Source organism: Cuculus canorus, chromosome 16, assembly GCF_017976375.1.
Source record: "Cuculus canorus isolate bCucCan1 chromosome 16, bCucCan1.pri, whole genome shotgun sequence".
Classification (NCBI taxonomy): Eukaryota; Metazoa; Chordata; class Aves; order Cuculiformes; family Cuculidae; genus Cuculus; species Cuculus canorus.
Genome location: NC_071416.1, coordinates 5,576,848 through 5,593,973, shown reverse-complemented (window position 1 = coordinate 5,593,973; position 17,126 = coordinate 5,576,848). Strand labels below are relative to the sequence as shown.

Sequence of the window (17,126 nt, the reverse complement as noted above, 5' to 3'; positions counted from 1 at the left end):
TAAAATGCGATGATCTGCTCTAGTTTCATGGCAGCCTGAGCTTTTCTGCAGACAAAAATTGCAGCTATGAGCACCGTGCACTTGAAGAACCACAAGTGTTGACACGAGGCAGAGAAGAGCTGTGCAACCCAAAGCCGGCATAGCACATCCTGCATGGGAGGTTCACTTGAGCCAGCAAACTGGTTGACACCACAGTTCACTAATTACCTCAATTATCGTGACAGCTTCCTGATCCAAAACTAGCTTTTTTAGCTTGTTGCCTGATCCTTGTTTAATGAGAGATTACTCCCTCAGTTAGTTTTTATATTTATGGCCCCTGCTGTCATATTCCTTGGGCTGAATTTTATGCTCCATAAAATTGTTTACTATTCATGGTGACCCTCGTGCTACTCTAGCTGCTGTGCACAACTGCTGAGCTGAGTACCAAAATCGGAGCCATCCAAGGCTGCTAGATGTTTCCACAAAAACACCGTGAAACTTAAAAATCCTGATGTAAAAACTTCAATGTAGGCAAATATCGAATACATTCCAGAAATTCTCCACTCCCTCAAAATGATATCTAATGCTGTGTTAGGAAAATGCTCTCAAACGTTACACAAAAACTTCTAGCTGTTTTTCTGTACTTCAAATAGGCATTATTTTTTTCACAGGAATTGCTTGTAAAAATTGGTGCATTGTCTCAGGAATCTGGGAGCTTTCAAATTCTTGTTTGGCTCATATTCTTTATCAGATAATAAGTGTGGCTTTCTTAAATGGTGATATAGCATATAGTAATTTATTTACCGTTTCAGTCAAATACTGCTTACATTTCAGTGGTTGTAAACTGTTACTTAAAGTATATAAAAACTATTACTTTTGTCTTAGATTTCAGAAGGTTCTTAGGCTGAATTGCTGTTACAATTAAATGAAGGGGTGTTTGTTTTTCTATGCCAAATGAAGTTATTGGTTCAGTCAAAGTTTTTTAGGAGAAGCAGAGAGATGAATGTTGTAACTCAGCCTAACTTCTTGTACAACACAAGTCATAGGATTTAACTCAGTGATGTATCCATCCCAATAACTTCTGCTTGACCTGGAATAAAAATGTGTGTATGTGTACATAAAATTCAATCTTCTTAGAAAGATATGAAGTGATGGAAAAGCTACTGCATCCCTTGGCAATCTGTTCCAATTTGTTAAAATAAGTTCTCCTAACTCTTCTTCAGACTTTCATTCAGATAAGGTTGGAGTCATTTAAACTGCCTGACTCATCATTCCTTTGCCTGCAAATGTTTTCTGCTTGCCAGCGCTTCCAGCTGCTGTTCAGGTCATTCTCGCACTTAATTTCAAGAGTTCATTGGAACATCTCATCCTCTGTACAGCCTCTGGCGTTTTGTTGTATTTGAAAAATGGAAAAGTATTTGATTGGATTCCTTAAAAAAATGTACATAAGAAAACCTCACGCAAGAAAACAGAGGACATCTCAGCATCCAACTGAAGGTAAGAAGATGGCAGTTAACCCTTAGTACTACTGTGCAGATGAATAGCAGAAATGTTGCTTGTGATTTTGATTTTTTCTCTGTAAATAAGAGTCGCTTTTGGAGGCAACACCTCATTAATCCTGGAATCTCAAATCTGTGCCGAACAGCCTCCTGAGTCTGTCTCCATCAGGGAAGCTGCACTGTGGAGACCTGCTCCAGCCTGGTTTCTGAGTTCACAGGCTGCTCTTTGCACTGCACTTTTCCCTGGAGTCAGGCAGTGAAATTGTTGGGATTTAAATGTTGTTATTACTTTTGCTGCATTGCACTGACATGGAAGGCATATATCCAAAGCTGCTGGTATTAGCTTAAAACAAGGTTTTGGTTCTCACCAACAGCGGTTTCATGCATTCAGACTTCAGTGGTGTCAGCATAGCTTCTTTCAGTTTATCCTGGTACCAGTGGAAAACACGGGGATTGCAGGGGTAGGATGAGGGGTAACAGCTGAAAGAGGGGAGATTTAGCTTAGATATTAGGAAAAAAAAAAGTTCCTGTGAAGGTGATGAGGCACTGGAACATGTTGTTCAGAGAAGTAGTGGAGGTCTCATCCCTGGAGGTGTTCAAGGCCAGGTTGGGTTAGGCTTTGAGCAACCTGATCCAGTGGGAAGTGTCCCTGCCCGTGGTTGGACCTGGATGATCTCTTAGGTCCCTTCTGACCCAAACTGAGCATTTTGCTTTACAGATTTCATTTTCTTCTCATTCTCTCCACTTTTTCTCTTCACTGAAGCCCTGCACTCCCCTTCCATGTGGCCTCATGCTGGCTGTTCTCTGCCTTATTTTTCTCACAGTTCAAAATTTCCTTATAAACCCTTATCAGCTGGTCTGTACCTACATTATGCCTCCAAGTACTCCTGCCAGCACAGTCTGTGGATGCTCCCAGCTAGTTACCCAGCTAATCCTCTCACCACGCAAGTTGCCTATGTCTTTTCTTAGCTGCTCACATTTCTGAGCATAAAGGGAAAAGATGCGGATGCTGCAAGGCACACGGGAGTCAGTGTGTTTAGTTGGTCAGGTTCCACTCAGCTTTAATAACCTGAGTATTGGCCACTGACCATGGCAATAATGTCTACCTATTTCCAAAGCGGAATGTATCATAGGAAGCTGTGGAAATCTGGATATATGGTTTAATAACCAGTTTTTAATGCCAGGTTGTTTATTCTGGTGAATCAACATATTTTTTCCTTGAGCACCACCATTCCAGAACCACAGTAACCCATTGATATAAAAAATAGATGAACCTGGGAACTACAATAAAATAAAAAGTGACCAGAATTGGTATCCACTGCTACTGCTTCCACCTGAATTGTAAGGCAGGTGTATTTGCATTAGCAGATGTGAGATCCACCCAGCATCACATCAGCCAAATCACTGGATGAGCAGTGCTCTTATTTAGCAATCTGGAACTGCTAAGGGATGCTCTGCATGCAAGTATTCTATGGTCTCTGCATAACTAGACCTGCCAAGGGGATCTGCAGCCCCTTAAGATGTTTACTTAAGGAAGTGCTGCGTGCACCTGCAGTGCGGTGATGCCCAAGAGATCCATGTCTTTGCAAATCTAAAGGCAGTTCTGAAGCCTATAAATGGCTGCTTAAGTATTTTAGTATACTTCTCTGCACTTTTCAGTAAAATAGACTCAAGACTCTTGGGCTCAAGGCTCACTTGAAGGTCACAGCCTTTGGTTCTGCAGTCCTGAAGCTCACTCCTGTTGGTAGAAGTCAACAGCAATAACATTATGGAACTCAGTGCAGATGCAGTTGCTGTAAATGAGCAAGGGAAGGCAGCGAGGGACAAAGATTTAAGGAGAATTCGCTCATCTCAAAATAAGTGATAGACTGCTGCATTTCTGGGATCATGTCATCCCAGGGTACGGTAAGAGCTGACTCTGCAGCAGCACTCCTGATGGATGATAATGAATGCTTCTTTGCATAAGATTTTCATTTTCTTAGAGAGAAACATTTATTATTGGTGAGTGATAGTGTAGTCTTTGATTTTTTTCATCTGCCATTTCCTAATCCACTGATAAATCTTAACTATTCAAATTCTAGCTGCTCTTAATTATCTAAACCATCCGTTTCAAAGATGACTGGTATTTGGACAGGCTGGGCAGTCAGGTCCACCAGATCTGCTAGAAGTCTGGTCCAAGCAGAAAAGCAAAACAATAAGAGGGGAAGGCAGAACTGATACAGCCTGCCAGCTCATGGAAGGACTATACCGGCTTCAAGATGACTTGCAGAGCTGCTTCTTTTGATCTTTGACTCAAATGCCTCCTTTGCCTTTCTAGTTTCAATCTTCTGTGGTGAGTAGCCTTGGCTGAGGTTAGCTCAATTCTCATGAAACGCAAGGTTGGGCCAGGGCTGGTTCTTGGATCTTTGGCTGAGAGAGCTTGGCCATAGCCTTTGCCTGAAGACTATCTTTTCAGAAGAGATTTTGGTGCTGCTTCAAAGCTATAGCTCAGGGCATGAAGAGGGGAGGGAAAAGAAAAAATTTCCCCACAACACACTGAGTCATAATCTTTAAATCATGAAATATGGAAAACCAACAAAATATCATTAAGAATTTGTATTCTGTCTTTTGACTTTTAATTTCTTACTCTCATGTGTGAGATTATTCTTTCATTTGAAATTAACCTTAACCACATGCTCCTCTGATGGTGACTGGGGTAATCCTTTCTGAGGAGAATTACCGTGCATTAAGTTCTTGTCTTCACTCTTTTCTTTCCTTTTTTTTCCTCACGTCACCTTACCTTTTTTTCTGCTGTGCAGAGACCTGTGCTGGACCTACAAAATGTGTCTGGAGAAAATGATAGAAAAACCTGAATGTAACTACTTCTCCCATAATAGGTTTTCTGATTATTTTTCAATAAAAAAATTATCTTGGTTGCAAAGACCTTATACATCCGAGTGTAATTGCATCATCAACCACTTTCTAATTGCTAGGAAAAAAACATTAGCCCGAACTGAGCTTTCTGTGACTTAGTATTACAATTAGATTTAGAATCTTTCAATATATCTTACAAATATTTCTCACACATTCAAAGCACTTAAAATAATTTAAAATCATTCTCATTTCTTTATACAATCTCTGTCAACAGCATGGTGATATAAATTATTCAGTAATAACAATCAATATAAACTTACTGTACATATATATCATTGTAATTATCTGTCCAAATAACAAGAAGTAATATATTTTCCTTTTAATTCTCTCTTGATTTCATGGCTTCAAGAGCTGTCCTTTGCTTGAGACCCTACATCTCTTCTGCAGTTTATCCCTACCGGTAGGCAGCATCTAATTTATAAGCTCTGAATTAATGTTGGGAGGAGTTCCTGCTCTGGTTCTAAAAGGAGCTTGGCTCTTTCCGTGTGCATAGTCAGCCAGTTTTGCTTGAATTGTACTGCTGCCCATAGTACTGCAGCCCTTAAATCAGATGTATTCACTCTGGCTGTGGCTTATGGAGACCAAAGAGCCTCTTCACCACCAGCAACATGGAAACTAAGAGCTGAGTCCTCTTGAACCAACTTGTTGGAGCCAGCGTCTTCTCACAGGAGATGGCCTTCATGGCAGTGCCATTGATCTTAGTGGAAGCATGAGTGGGAGACGGTCTCTGAAAGGTCTTGACAAGGAAGCCCAAAGGTGAGATTAGCTGTATTGGATAGCACAGCATAGTGGTAATGTTGTGCTCCAGCTGAAAGCCTGTGTTTGTGGGGACCTGGGCTTTGTCGAAAGATAAGCATTGTTAAAAACAGAGGGTGAAAGAAAGAGGAAAAAGCAGTTCCCTTCTGGCCGAGATTGGAAGGTGTTGCTGTATATAGGCTGCCCAGGAACTCCCATGGGAGTGAAACCCCATAGCAATGGGATTGAGAGGGTTCTGGACCACCATACCCAAGCTGGGGTGGTGGGTCCATGTTGCCTTTTGTAGTCATTATTAACAGGAACAGCTGAAGAGCTTGATGGTGAAGGAGAGAGTGAGATTATGGTCTCTGCAAAACTGCCTGAACAAGAGCTATGAGGAAATCAACATCTCCAGCCCTTCATCTATCTGGGCTGTAGTCTTGAGCTCTAACACGTCTGTCTGAGATAGCTTATATCAGTACCAACCTTCATTTAGTAGAAAAAAGTGAAGTAGTCAAACTTCCTTTGGGCCCACTGGTTAATAACTCTCTTCCCTTGGTTTGCATCACCTGGTCTTGTTTCCTGTTTTGTGATTATGGAAAAAAAATCCACTCACAGAGCTTGAGATTTTTTATTTGTCCTGTGATGGATGTGTTCCTGCTTCTCCCTTCCAGTGTGTCCCCATGACTCTATTTAGGAACTGGCAACACTTTATTTATCCTTTAAACTTCCCTTTTTAATGGGAAAGAAGAACATTTGGATGGTGATAAGACCACCCTCTCTGTTCTTGGAAAGTATTATTTCTTAAATTTTGCTGGCAGCAAATATTCTTTCCTCTGCTTAAACCCTAGGAGCCTTGTGGTGTGTTGGGGACGTACAATGCGTGCCTGTTTGTGATGGCCACGCTGAAGCTTTCTGGGCTACCTGTGGAGGTGCAGGTGAGTCCTGCCTGGAAGATATCAACCAAGAGCTGAGGTGGGAGCTGAGGACCGATCCTGTGGGAGAGAGTTTGCAACTGAGAAAGTGGAAGTGTGATGTTTGTGGAACAGCACAAGGCCAAGGAGCAAATCGGAGGAGTGAAGATGTATCAGAAAAACAATTGAAATTTAAATCCATCTGAGGCTGCTTGGTTTGTGGTTTGCTTTTTTGGATTTTGTTGTTTTATTGTTTTAATTCGATGGGTGGGGGAAGAAGAGAGGACTCCTGATACTTTTATTCAGCTGACTAAAGAGCTCATGTTAACATTCGCTTTTTAAAATACAGCATTGGCCTGCATGTAAAATGAGCTTTGAAGTACAGAGCTGACAAACCCCAGGGGAAAGCACGTCTTTTATTAACAACTGCTGGTACACTTCAGGAAACTTATTTTAATATTTAGTGCAAACGTTTTCTGTGTGAGTAAAACCAATTGCTGGGCTGAGACATCCACTGGCCATGGCAGAAGGCTTCAGTGCCCATTTGTCCTTCTGCTCCTTCACAGGATCTGGAATCCACAGCTGGTGTGCGAGGAGGACCAGCTTGTGATGATGGTCACTGCTCCATGAACGAGCTTGTGCGTTAGAGTTACTTCTGTTGTGGACTAGTGACAAGGCAGTTGTTTTGGGTTTTGTCTCTTGTTTTGTATTTTTGGGGTTGTTTGGGTTCTTTATGTTTGACGTTCTTCTTTATTTTAGTGTTGAGGTGACTGAGGGCCCAAGGCTACACTTGGATTTCAGTGGAACACTGCGTTCTGCTTCTTCAAAAGACGCTTAGATGCTTCTAGAAAACATTTTAACAAAGATGCTGTGTTAGTGTGTTATGCACATATCCCTCTGCAGATTGTTTGAAAATATATTTATGTAAAACGGCAGGTGGACCCATTCTTTCCTGTGTTTAATCTGCCTTGCACAAATGGAGATTTATCTGGGAGATACAGGCCTGCAGCTCTCTTCTCCCTCTCTTTCCAGCAGTGCTATGCATCCTTGGTCCCACGTGCTCCCTCTGCTTGACAGGACCCCATGGTACATCCAATACACTGATGGCACTGCGCTGAGCACAGATGCTTAGAGGAGAGCTCCCATCTCCTGCACACGGTTATTCCTGTATGTAGGGCTGGAAGTTCTAGAGAAGTTTCGACAGGCCTTGATGTTTCGTGTCTTCAAATCAAATCCTGCTGAGGGTGACAACGATATGACAAGGAGTACACATCATGGCCATTCTTATTATGAAGCCATGCTCTGGTTTCCAAATGGGTCTTCTAGGTGTTGGTGTCATAAAATTCCCCTCAGTGACAGTGTAGATCTGAAATTTTGTCAATAATCGGACAAATAAAAGCCATTAATTGAAAAGGCAAGAAAGAAGAAGAAAGAAAATGCAGTGTCATGATGGCTCTGGGGAAGCTGCAACGCTGTGAACAGCACAGAATAAATAGAGAAGCCTTCTTCTCCGCGATGTGCAAGTCGCCCATCCCCTTTAAGTCTTGTCATTGCTACGTACCTCAGTTTCTCTGCTGCTGTAGTGGGATCTCTCCACTCTTTCTGAAACTTGGATAATTTACTGTAATCCTTCTGTCTCATTAAAATTCTAAAATGCTAAGTATTTGCCTATAAATTGGAAGTGTTCCCTGCCAGCCTGCAGTTATGATGGTAAGGAAGAACCCGACCTCTGGATTAAAGGCAGCGGTGGTCCACAACAGCATGGCTGATCTTTCAGATGAGGTAGAGGCCAGCATTGTAGCCAGTTTGGCTCCAGCTAGTATCTCTATAACTAAAATGGAAACAGTGTAAGGAACAAATGTGTTTGCCGGGAGTCAGGATAGAGGGAATAGCACAGATTTCTACCTGTCAGTTTTCAGTTACAACTCCATAAGATCTTCACAAAGCAGATAGAGCAAGCAGGAGATGTGGCACCCTCTTGTCTTTCTAAGATGGTGTCCTGAACAAACAAGACATAACCTTAGCTCTTGGGAGTCCTTGGACAAAACACTGATATTTCCATCCGCAGCCCTGGACCCCTCACTGGATAAATAGTCTCCTTGCAAAGGTCTCTCAACTTCACACAATTATGCACAACTTCATAAGGGATTAGTAGAGACATTCTTGTCTGAAGACCACGAAAGGTTAAATGACTTGTCTAAGGCTAGAGAAAGAGGTCAGTATCAATGCTGTGATCAGACATTTGCAGTTCTTGGCTTTGAGATTTGGGCATCTGAGAATGGCTGATACGGAATGAAATACGAGCATCCTGAATTTTTTATGTTGCAGTTCAAGTATATTTGGGCTAGATTCATCAAAGGAATAACCGGGAGAGATATTTTTCATTTGTAGAATCTTAATGAATACATGACACTGCTATCCATTATTTATCTGCTTTCACATTTTAATTAATAGTTCTACTGGCTATTTCTGATTTTTTTTCTGTATTTATAGAAAGCCATCACTTCAAAAATTTTGAATCATGCTGCTGTTTGATACATTTAATATTTTCTTGATATTAGGATAAACTGAATTTTGCTATCACTTAAATGAAGGAGAAGAATGTAGGTTTTTTTTATTCTTTTGATTCTTATCAGAAGTTTGTGATTTTCCTTCCCCCAAATGCTTTTACAATGCAGCTGACATAAATTAGCCAAGGAAGCTGTTTCTTGTGGAGAAAGGAACCACTAGAGGACATCACCAGATGAATCATAAAGCAATCAGGCACAGCGATAAACAGAGAAACTGAGACAAATGAGAAGCGATGCAGAATTACTGTTTCCTACCGTTCCCTGGGGATGGACGGAGCTAATCAATTCTTCCTTATCACCCATCAGCAGACATGGGGGGACGGGACTGCACAAATCCCTGCAAATCCTCCTCATCCTAATTTTTCAGGATGCCGGATCAGATCTGCCTGGAGAAGCTCTGCAGAGCTGTTCTTACAGACCTGGAGAAGCTCTAGGACCCTTCTGCAGGACAGGGTGTGGATGAAGCGCCAGTTCTCACCACATGAGCTCTTGCTTCCTCTCCAGTGCTGAACGTCAGTGATTTATGCAGGACAGTCTTTCCAGCATGACAAATGTGAACTTGGAGAGCAGTAGGAACATGTCACACCATCCCACTATCCCCTCACATAGGACAGGATGGAAGGAGAAAAAATCTTCTGAAACTAATAGGTAAGATGACAGAATTATAGAGTAGACCTCTCCTTTGCATATTTCCCCTTAAAAACAGTGATTGCAAGAGCTATAAAAAGTTTAGAAAACTTTCAAATGACAGTTTTAAAGACAGGATAATGATAACAAAGCAATTAGGTCTGAGAGCTGACACAAATGTGAATATTTTCCCTGTATAAAGCTAGTACCGAAGCCAGGTACAAGGATTCCTTTCATTTGTGAAAAAAAAACCAACAAAAAAACCCATTTTAAGCACTTTTTAAATACTCAAGGGAAACTATATGTGAAATTATATGTTCTAATATGAACATAAGGAAACATCTGGAGAAGAATCAGATTATAAAGCCTTGTTCTTTGGCTCTTGGCTATAAACCAGAAGTCTTCAGCTCAGTGAGTTCATTGCCATTTTGCAAGGCTCTGCAGTCCTACATGCAAAACCCCATGAAACCCAATCGAAAAAGCTGCCCGTTTTCCATGTGGCTTTCACCTCTCTCTGCTGCTGCGGATGTCAGAGGAGCAGTGAGCACTGAGGAATTCTTAAAGGTCTTCTATTCCCACAAAAACTATGTAAGTCGTGTGAAATCTCAGCTCTGCTGAAGATGGTGTCAAGGCTCCATTGATTGCTTTAGTTGCAACAGCATTTCGTGCTTGCCCTTTGACTTCCCTGTGTTATTCTCTATATTGTTACAGCTAAACCCCCAAATGCCAGGCATTTCAGGGACTGGAAAGACATCTAGGAAAATGCTCCACTTATCTCTAAAATGCTTTTTTTAAATGGCTTTGAGGTTGCTATTGAAAAACAACATCATGTACATACAAATGTACATGTCCTGAGCGCCGCTCTTAATGTGAGCAGCTCTGCCTGCGAGTGGCAGGGCTGGGCCAAGCCTGAGGGCATTTTCCCAAGTGATTTTCACCAAATCCACTCATACTTGTTTCTCAATATTCTCCTCAAGGTGGTAAAAAGCCGCCAAGATTACGATATGATTATTGTTTTTATCTTTTTGTTTAAAATGATAACCAAAAAGGGTATTTTCTGTTGTTGCATTTCCAGCTTTCTTTGGGCCCAAAGTTGAACGTGCCTAAGGTTTAAAAAAATGATAATACTTGAGATTTCCAACATTGAACTTTTCTACTCTCTCTTTTAATTACAATTTTTAATTAATACTTTGAAAAACTTGAAACTTTTTCTTTTCCTCGCTGGAATGAAAAGCATTTGGTGAACGTTTAAGTGGGTTACTAATGAATCTACTGAAGCAGTGTGGGTTTTTGTAAGAAAATATGTATTCTTTTCCTCTTTCTCAGTAGAAGGCGGAATGATATTTCTTTTCTAGTTGAATCGTAGATAAGAAGTTCCCTCAGAAAACACTTCCTCTGGTAATGGTTACATCTCCATTGTGTTTTATGTAGATTAAAAGTTGGTCTGCCAAAAAAAGATTCATAAAAACCCTTTGTTTAATAGAAAACTGGGGCAATATCTTTTTTTGAGGATGTTCTTTGTCTCAAATCAGAAGTGGGGTAAAGCACATACTTCAGAGGACCAGCAGTAACTTTCCCCCCCGCCCCCCAAGGCTGATGTGTGGCATCTTTCTCTGCAGGTACAAAACCTTCACAAACACAACTCATTTCATAAAATCATAGAATAGTTTGAGTTGGAAGGAACCTTAAAGATAATCCATTTCCAACCCCCCTGCCATGGGCAGGGACATTTTCCACCAGCTCAGGCTGTCCAAGGCCCATCCAACCTGGCCTGGAACACCTCCAGGGATGGGGCAGCCACAGCTTCCCTGGGCAACCTGGGCCAGGGCCTCACCACTCTCATGGTGAAGAAATTTCTCCTAACGCCTAGTCTAAATCTGCCCCTCTCCAGTTTATACCTGTTACTCCTTGTCCTATCACCACAAGCTTTTATGGATAGTCTTTCTCCAGCTTTCCTGTAGTCCTTTCAGGTACTGGAAAGTCACTATAAGGTCTCCTCGGAGCCTACTCTTCTCCAACTCTTCAACCCCAACTCTCTCAGCCTGTCCTTGTAAGGGAGGTGCTCTGATCATCTTTGTAGTCCTCCTCTGGACCCGTTCCAACAGCTCCATCTTCTTCTTATGTTGAGGATTCCCAAACTGGACACAGTACTCCAGAGGAAGTCTCACAAGACAGGAATAGAGGAGGAACAGCGTATTGCCTGTTCGCTGTGGGTATTTTCAGACCCAGAGCAGCATCTCTGCTTACTCTGGGGCAAGTGCAAACCCAGCCTTGGCACGGTCCCTGCCTCAAGGAGGTAATGTTGCATTGAGATTTTTTCTTAACCCATTTTTTTTCAGTTAAGCTTTTTCTTTTTGTTAAACCATGCTCTGACCGCCTCACTCTACCTGTCTTGCTTTTGCAGACTGAGCCCACCCAGGAGGATGATAACCCCAATTCATGTCTGAGCTGCGGTTTTCAGAACGGTTGGTTCTGCTCTGTCCTTCCCTGAGAAGTCACCAGAGGGGGACAAAGCCCCATGCACGACAAGGGCGGATTTCCGACTCCTTCCCCCACCGAAAAGCTCATTCCAACAGCATGCCAGGCTGGGAGATGAGTTTTGGGATGGCAGGTCCCCAGTTACAACCCAGGGTGCCCTGAGCCCCAGCACTGGGGATGAGACTGGTGGCAGGCTGGCTGCCACGCTGCAAGGACCAGCCTGCTCTTCCTTTCCAGTTGCATGGCAATGCTGTCCCCTCAGCCTGGAAAAGGTATATGAACTTCAAAAACAACAAAAAAAATCACCATCAACCCTTAAAACAACTGCAGGTTTGCTGAGGGTAAAGCAGAAGATTGAGCTCATATTGGCAAATTCAGTTTCTGAACTGCTCGTTTTTTCCAGTCTTGCATTGCTGCAAAAATGCTGTTTAAAAATCACTGTTAGTGTGTTTAAAGCTGCCTTCTCCCCCCAGTTTTGATCTGATTTACTGAAAACTGGAACACAGCTGATGCCCAAGTATTTAAGTTAGCACCGCCCGTCCAGGAGAAAAATTTGCAACCTATGGCATTGAAAATGAGAGAAGAAGCAAATTTGATGAGTATTTGGTTTTTTCAATAGCTGGCTATGCTTGATTGGAACCTGTAGGGAAAACAAATACAATTATTTGCGTGAGATTGAATTTCATTTTCAACAGAAAATATGAAATCTGTCATCTGCACTCTCGCTGTAAGCCCGTTGTGGGCTGGAGGATGCTCATGGGTACCGGCAGTAGCAGCCAGCCCTGAGTCAGAGTGTGCACACAGGTACCTGTGTCCTCCTGTCCCACTGCCGTGTATGTCCCCTAAAATACGGGTCACCCATGTGGCAGGACTTGGCTTCCTCCCAAAAAGCATGGAGATGGCAAAGCAGGTCCCCCGCATTGAGGAGCTGGTGTTCTCCCCAGGGTTACATCCCACAGGCTGAAAGCCTGGATTTGGTTCCTTGGCCAGCCAGGCTTGATAGAGTGAAATCTGTGAGGCCTTAAGATGTGGGAATAATATTTGGCTTGAGTCCATTTCCTCAGTGCTGGACAGCTTGCTGTTGAACGAAGTGATGCTTTTCTCTGGGTCCTCAGAGTCAGACCCTCGCCTGGACCCAGCTGTCTCTGGCAATTAAATTTTAATGCCTCAAGCTGGGAGTTTGTATTGGTGTTTGAAGCGAAGCATGTTAGCAGCTCTGGCATGGTCACCTGCAGGCTTTGAAGCTCCTTGTCTGCCACCAAGGGCACTGGGGGACAGTTCCATCCCCCGTGGGTGCAGCTGCTGTGCTTGGTCCCACCTGAACCAATGCAGCAGTTGTCCACTGACGTAGGGAATCAAGGATTTTTCTTCTGCACAGACGGGAGGGACTGGAAAGGTTGAGAGTCTCTTCTGCTGGATTAAATATTCTTGAGACAGCCACAAACTGGTGCCCATGATGCTCTTTGGACAGCTGATGGCATCTTTGCTGCCTGCGTGGTGGCATCCTCTGATGTGGACCCAGTGTCTAGGATGGGGCACAGCACATGGAGCTCCCCAGAGACTATCCTGCGCAGCGGTGTCCCACAGACTTGGAGCAGGTCTCTAGGGTCACGGCTGGGTGAAGTCATGAGTCTGAGAATCTCCTTTGCTGCAGAGGAAAGACGAGTTTAAGATAGAGGAGGTGACTAGAAAACCAATTGTGCTGATATGCAAGACTGTTCCTCCTCCTTAAACTGTTTCATTGTAATTACTGTGCAAACAGAAGGCCTGGGTAGCTATTACATGGTTTTGTGGGTGTAAATTTAACACGTTGTTCCCATGCAGATACACTGGGAAGGAAGACCTTTTCTTTTGAGTTTTTCTTCCTAATTCACTGCTTTCAGTTTCTGTATGGGTTCAGTATAGCTAGCTAATAGCCACCTGCGTGGGAAATAACTCTGAACTCTGATCAGCAGCAGGGAAACCTGGTTTGCAGGAGGATTTAGGGAGAGGCAGCAAATGTTTTTGCAGATGCAGACTGTGACCCAGTCCAAAACACAAGGTAAAGAGTTGTGAAGTGCAGTTAGTAGGTCTCACAAGGCTTCTGAGAGCCTTCTTGTCTCCACCCAAACCATGGTGGTTGGCCATGGTGTCCAAGGGTTAGCACCTGAGATAACAAATCCTATGTTTAAGTGCTGGGGGTTCATATAAGGATCCTGAGTGAGAGCAGCATTGAGTTTCACCTCTCCAACGCTCTGCTGGCCAAAGTTTTTTGAGCTGAAGTACCACTCCACAAGCACTCTTCCACAGCTTAGCACAGAACAATAGTACAAATGTATTTTAGGGACACTCTTCTCATTTCTGACCTTAGCATATTGCACAAAAAGCCATGAAGCTCAGCTCATATAAATTTAATTATTGTATGAGAAGTTTCCACGGAATTAAAGCAGCTTCCCCTTTCAGCTGGTCATAATAATCTGAATTTTGTCATAGCCTTGTTAGTTCAGCAATAGGCACAAAACCAAGTCAGTGCAGATGTGGCTTGTTGAAACAATCCCCCAGTTCAGGATAAAAGAGGTGGTTACAAACCACTTTGAATCTATGTGTATTTATGTGTCTGTGTGTAATATAGTCGAACAAACCTTTGCTGCTGTTTGTGCTGCAGAACAGATGACTGGAAAAGCCTCTCAAGTAAGTCATAAATTGCTTTCTGTCACCCATACTACTGCCTTATTCTACTGTTCTGCTTCTTCTTATTGCATTTGCTTCCTTCCTCCCTCCTTTTCCCCATGTGAAAGCAAAGCTGCAAGCATTTCTGCTGAAAGCACCAGTACTTCGCCTTGCTCAGAGTATTTTCAGTAGAATCCCCCGGGTTTGGGCTGCCCAGCTCTCACAAATAAACTAGCCAACAAAGTCCATTTCTGAGGAGCTGATTTTCTGCTGCTTGGATAAATATGCTGTCTGAAGCAGTTTCAGCTTTTCAGTTTATTTTTTATTTCCCACATGTATACTCCATAGTATAACGTGTCCTGCTGAGAATCAAACCTGCCAGTGTTTTAGTCTTACCTCCACAGCAATAGCTGATGTTTCGTTCCGAGTCCCACATCACGCAAAATCTATCCGTCCTGTCATTGTTCTGTGCACCCCCTCTGAAGTCGACGTGGAAAGCTGGAGGTGTGTATTTGTGCCCACAAATACCCAGGTGTCCTCTGGAGTGTCAAAGGGGCCTTGATATGTTCTTGGCACGTGCATGAGCCCAACACCTCCTGTATTTTGAAGAACTTGCTGTAGAAATTTTTAAGGGGTTTTTAAGGTTTGGGGGCAATAAAGGTGGGAGGGATTGACGCTTTTCTTTTCCTTGTTTTCCTTCTTGAAGTCTACTAAATCAATTTATTTTTGGATTATGGAGGAGATGAGTGGATTTCCAAAAGGGGAAGAAACTTCATTGTGCTGAAGCTTTCTATAGTGTCTTCATGGGGCTCTGTGTTCCTCACACTACTTCTGCTGATGGTGCTTTGACCACAGGAGAAGGCTGTTCCTAAAGTGAGATGATTGCATACCTAAACCTTTTGTGACCAGATGGCTTTTGACTTTGTGTAGGTAATTCGAGTTGTTCCAGGCTACTTTTCTCAGTCTAAAATTTCATTTTGCTCACAGCTGAGAGAAGCATATGGATCACAGAAAACATGGATCATGAGGGGAAAATAAGGAGACCTTATAGTGACCTTGCAGCACCTGAAAAGAGCTACAGGAAAGCTGGAGAGGGGCTGTTTACAAAGGCCTGTGGGGATAGGATGAGGGACAATGGGTGTAAACTGGAGAGGGGCAGGTTTAGACTGGACAAAAAGGAGGAATTTCTTCACTAGGAGAGCGGTGAGGGACTGGAACAGGTTCAGGTTGCCCAGGGAAGCTGTGGCTGCCCCATCCCTGGAGGTGTTCCAGGCCAGGTTGGATGAGCCTTGGGCAGCCTGAGCCAGTGGGATGTCCCTGCCCATGGGAGAGGGGTTGGAACTGGATGATCTTCAAGGTTCCTTCCAACCCAGACTATTCCATGGTTGTGTGGATCTAAATGATGCTCAGCCAACAGTGACTTGCATTTTAGTGACCTATGTCTGTGCCAGGTGCTTCAGGGGAGTGTGTGTGAGAACCAAATTTTTTACTTAAGAATGGGAAAATTGCTTGCACCAAATATTTATGAAGAAAATATTCAGAACTGTGATGATAGTATCTGATTTGATATCAAAGAAGGAGAAATTACTTTCTTTTACCAGGAAAGTGAATGAGATTTAAAATCAGAAGGATCAGCTAGAATCTGAATGTTTTTGCTAATTAGTTAATTAATTTTGTTTACTTGAACAGAATTAATGTTTTTCTACAATTTTTTTTAAAAAACTATTTCATCTGTCTTTGAACATTTTTAATTTCAACTTTAAATATATCTTTCTGACCTTTCCTTAAAATCAAGAAAATATTTGAAAGTTACTTTTTCTCTGATCCTCTTCCAATTTATAGATGTGTATTTTTCAAAAGAATGATTACATCGAGCTTTTCTAATGAACTCCACGGATTGGAAAGGGCCAAGAAAGGTGCCTGGCTCAGGTCTTGTGTGTTTTCTTTTCTCCCATCTGTGGAATAAGTGGAGAAGCACTGAAGATCAGCTTTAAGCATGTGCTTCCATGTACCAGATTGCAGAAAGCACTTAAAGTCAGTATAATTAACCACGTGTAAGTGAACCCTTGAACAGGAATTACATGCTGCAGTCCCGGGTCAGTATCTCTGAGCCTTCTTGCTCTGGTGAATCGCAGTTTACTCCTCTTGGACTGAAGCCTAGTGCCTTCCTCCTTGGAGATGATTCCCCTAATTCCTGTGTAATCGGATTAGCTCTAACTAGATCTACCTACAACATACAGAACAAATTGTTTCTGACCTCCCAAGATCCCATTGAAACGGATGCCTCTGGTCCCTCCACATGGGAACTGGTGCTCAGCAGTGACAGAAAATAGCCTTTTAAAAATGGAAATTAATATAGCGTTAATGGCAGCACCGGTGAAGCTTAAGAGAACGTGATGTTCTATGCAATAATGGGTCTCTGTGAGTACCTGTATTACGTGGGCTCGGAATGGTGGACTCAGTGCAGAGCCAGGCTGCTGGGATCCAGAAGATGCTTTGCACCTTGGCAAACACTCTGCTCAACTTTCCTGCTTTTGCAGTAAGCCTTTGGAATTCAGTCAAAGTGGTTTCTTTTTGCATTTATTGTCTATATCTAGTCAACTGGAGTCTAGAAACCAGGAGGTTCATCAGGAGGTGGGGGTAGATACTGAAATGGTTGGTTCTTCATCGCCTCTTAGTATTTATTTAGAAGGCGGCAGAGAAAAAAATGCTGCTTTTTCTGACAAACCTGCCAATAGATTTGCTCAGTGAGCACTGATAAT

At 42.8% G+C, this 17,126-nt stretch overlaps 1 long non-coding RNA gene across 1 annotated transcript; it reads left to right on the top strand.

Moving 5' to 3' along the window:
- Positions 1–727: 727 nt before the first annotated feature.
- Positions 728–9,220, top strand: LOC128853859 (uncharacterized). Its single transcript, XR_008452664.1, has 3 exons — positions 728–1,476; positions 5,978–6,064; positions 8,719–9,220. It is a non-coding gene; the product is annotated as an uncharacterized LOC128853859 (long non-coding RNA).
- The last annotated feature ends 7,906 nt before the right edge of the window (positions 9,221–17,126 follow it).